This window comes from Trichosurus vulpecula, chromosome 1 (assembly GCF_011100635.1).
Source record: "Trichosurus vulpecula isolate mTriVul1 chromosome 1, mTriVul1.pri, whole genome shotgun sequence".
Lineage (NCBI taxonomy): Eukaryota > Metazoa > Chordata > Mammalia > Diprotodontia > Phalangeridae > Trichosurus > Trichosurus vulpecula.
In genome coordinates, this window is record NC_050573.1 from 314,011,470 (window position 1) to 314,015,738 (window position 4,269).

The 4,269-nt window shown below is 40.5% G+C and overlaps 1 pseudogene; it reads left to right on the forward strand.

Moving 5' to 3' along the window:
• Nucleotides 1-1,288: 1,288 nt before the first annotated feature.
• On the forward strand, nt 1,289-2,463 carry LOC118834298 (annotated as a pseudogene).
• Nucleotides 2,464-4,269: the final 1,806 nt, after the last annotated feature.

The window sequence follows — 4,269 nt, forward strand, 5'->3', positions numbered from 1 at the left end:
TTAAAGGTGAAATGGCGAAATATAGAGGTTTTGGCATTGACAGGGTGATGTTCAAAATATCAGAATATCCAGCAAAATGAGAGACATACTACACTAAAAGGGAATATGGTTCAAAGTAAATAAGACCTTCTACATAATTAAAATCTTTTCATACAATCACAAATGATCACAATGCAGAATATCTAAAAAACAAAAATCCTATTTAAGCAATACGGTTTCAGAGGCTATACATTTTAAAAAGTTTATACATGCTAAATGTGGGCAGAGGAACTGCATAATAAAGTATCAGTACAGAAGTATTATATCGATCTGTAAAAAATGAGAGTTGTTTACCTCCCTCCATTCCCACCTCAAACTAATTTTGATCGGGTCTACAGAGAAGCTAAAAGGACAGGATAGACTGGATCTTGAGAAAATTTCCTTAAAAGTAAAAAACAAGGAAAAAAAACACCCAAAACTTAATCTAACCACAAATTCTTTATCTATACTCATTAGTGAAAAGAAGTGGGAAAGAATGTACCCTACTGCTTGCAAAAACAATGAAAGGAAAGAGGTAAAACCACTTAACTTCTTAATTTCCTTTAATGTTCTCCATGAACTAAGATGCTCTCTGGATTGAAAAGGGTGACACAAAATTGACATTGATAAAATTCAGCCTGAGATAGGCAAAGGGATTTTTCAAAGAATAGTGGGGCCCATTAAATGAATCCCCTCATATTTTCAAATAAAATTAAATACATTGGTATATAATACAAGCCATACATTTCAAAGGGAGCCAAAATTAAGAAGAGAACAAAGGTAAAGAAAAGATATTCACATGAAAAAGTAAAGACCAAATGTAGCTATTATAAGTAAAAAGGGATAACTAACAGTTTTCAATTATCTAGTGTAAATTTATTTTTTATTTTAATTATTGTTTAATTAAGTATTTTAGTTTCAATAGAAATATTATCATGGAAAACAATATTTGAACTTAGATTTGCATTTAAGTCTCAAAGACATGTATCCAATTAGTACTTCTTTCAGAAAGAAATCAATCAGTATTTGTTACAAGGAATGACTGTGCATAGGCAAGGAGGGAAAGTATACATTAAAGAACGAAGCAATACAACAAAGTTATCAATATTAAAAAAAGAAAGTCGTTCCGCCTGCGCCACGGTGAGGATCTTCTGCTTCCTGTCTCCAGGCTTGCGCTAGCTGGGTCCCCCGCTCGCCTCCTCGCCGCCCTCCGTCCACCCTCCGCCTTCTCTGTCTCCCATTGCCTGGCGCTTCTTTCCCTGTCACAACCATGAACAGGCAACTCAACGGCTTCGACGAGACCTTCATTGAGGAAGGCACCTTCCTCTTCACTTCAGAGTCTGTGGGCGAAGGGCACCCCGATAAAATTTGTGATCAGATTAGTGATGCAGTGCTCCATGCCCACCTTCAGCAGACCCTAATGCCAAAGCTCCTTGTGAAACAGTTGCTAAGACTGGAATGATACTACTTGCTGGTGAAATCACATCCAGAGCTGCTGTTGACTACCAGAAAGTGGTTAGAGAAACAAGCATGTAGGCTATGATGATTCCTCCAAAGGGTTTGATTACAAGACTTGCAATGTTCTGGTAGCCTTGGAGCAGCAGTCACCAGACATTGCTCAGGGGTACATCTAGATCGAAATGAAGAAGATATTGGTGCAGGAGAACAGGGATTGATGTTTGGTTATGCTACTGATGAAACTGAAGAATGCATGCCCCTAACTATTGTGTTAGCGCACAAGCTCAATGCTAAACTTGCTGAATTGAGGCACAACGGAACTTTGCCTTGGTTATGCCCAGATTCCAAAGCTCAAGTAACTGTGCAGTATATGCAGAATCGTGGTGCTGTTCTCCCTATAAGGGTCCGTACAATTGTGATATCTGTTCAACATGATGAAGATGTATGTGTTGATGAGATGAGGAATGCTCTAAAGGAAAAGGTGATCAAAGCTGTTGTACCTGCAAAATACCTGGATGAAGATACAATTTACCATCTGCAACCCAGCGGCAGATTTGCCATTGGTGGTCCTCAGGGTGATGCTGGTCTGACTGGATGGAAGATCATCGTGGAAACCTATGGTGGTTGGGGTGCCCTTGGAGGTGGTGCTTTCTTTTTTATACTAAGGTGGACCGTTCAGCTGCTTATGCTGCCCGTTGGGTGGCAAAGTCCCTGGTGAAAGGTGGTCTGTGTCACAGGGTGCTTGTTCAGGTTTCTTATGCTATTGGTGTTTCCCATCCATTGTCCATCTCCATTTTCCATCATGGCACTTCTCAGAAGAGTGAAAGAGAGCTCCTGGATATTGTGAAGAAGAACTTTGACCTCTGCCCTGGGGTCATTGTCAGGGATCTGGATCTGAAGAAGCCCATTTATCAGAGGACTGCAGCCTATGGCCACTTTTGTAGGGACAGCTTCCCATGGGAAATGCCCAGAAAGCTTAAATATTGAAAGTGTTAGGCTTTTTTCCCAAGACTTGTTGGCGTAGGTTACAGAGAAGCCTTCAAGCTCTGAGGGAAAGGGCCCTTCTCCCTAAACTTCTCCTGTCCTCTTTCAGCTCTTGATCAGTTGCAGTCACTCTTGCCCAGTGATCTGATTTTAGTTTTTGTGGGGACTGTAAGTTGGACTCTGCTATTCTGCCCCTGGTGTTTTGCTCACCGTTATAATGGATTTAGTGAGCATAGGTGATCCGTGTAACTACCTAGAGACGAGCAGACAGCACTGTCTAGTAAATGATGCTTTAAGATTGAACCTTTGTGTTCCTCCACCCACGCCCAAAACCTTAACTACATTGACTCTCCCATCAAATGCTGAAAAATGTCCTTGTAATGTGCACGTCAAGTACTTGTAGTTCCATTTACAGCCTCTGTTCAACAATGCCACTGCCCTGTCAGCATGATTTTGTAATATCTTGAGCTCTATTATGAAAGTAAAGCTTTCCCCCTCCATCCTCCCTGTAATCTGACCCACTTCTAATTATGTAGCTTTTTGTTAGGGAGTATTCCCTACCACATCAATCTTGCATGTAAACGCAAGTTCCAGTTGGAGCTCTAGCCTGATTTCATGAAAAAGGCGGTTACCAGTTGAACCACCTTCTGGTGCTTATGCTCGTAATGACCATCTCTTAAGGCACCAAATCTTAAAATTTCTCCACTCGGCTGTCTTTTGGAGGACGTACGTAATAAGGTTTTTATTTAGTAAACCAATCCTAGGCATAGTTTCAGCACTAGCCAAACCTCACCAACTCCTAGCTCTAGTTAAGCGGGCACTTGGCAGCCTTGTAATGTCATACAGAGAAGTCACAGGGTGGTATCTGAGGGTCTGTAGGTTGCACACTTTAGTACCAGTTAACTTTTTCTTTAGAAGAAAGACTGAGTATTCCACACTGCATAAGAACTCCTCCCAAGGTTTTTAACTTTGTTTTATTTTCAAAACCAGGTCCAATGAGCTTTCTGAGCAGCTGGTATAGATACAGAGAAACCAGCTTCCTTCAGAGAGCAATGCTTTTGGTGGGGAGGAGAAGGAAATCCCTTCATACTTGAACATTTTCTAATTGCTTATTTATTGTATTCTGGGGTGTGGTATGAGTACAGAGAAGCTATCACCTCAGAGGGCAGCTTTTAAAAAAAATCCTTGACACCATGATTCCTTTGACATGTTTCTAGCATTCCCAGAATAGGTCAAGGTGTCCCATAGAAGAATCTTGGGTTACACCTACAAGGGAGTCTGGCTGGTATTAACAGAAGGGAGGGCAGAGCTGGAGCAGCCAGCCATGGAGGAAGCTGACTTGACTGGTGTGGTACAGAGAAGCCAGCTTGTTTACATGCCTAGTCCATGGCTGCTGCCCTAAGCAGAAAGTGCCTTTCAGGATCTATTTTTTGGAGGTTTACTACATATGTCTGGTTCTCAATCCCGACAGTTTAATGAAGATCTAAATAAAATGCTAGGTTCTACCTTAGAAAAAAAAAGAAACAAACAAACAAGAAAGAAGTTAGGGAGGTGATTAAAACTTTAGAAAAGTTAGGTATGGTAGACCTCTGAAGAAAATGGAATAGGGATAGAAAGGAATATAACTTTTTCTCATTACTCCATGAAACCTACATGAAAACTGACCATGTATTAGGACATTAAAAACCTTCAAGTTCAGTGCAGAAAGGCAGAAAAATTAAATGCATCCTTTTTCAGATCATGATTCAATAAAAATTGCATGTAATAAAGGACCATGGAAAGATAAGCTAAAAATTAATTGGAAACTAA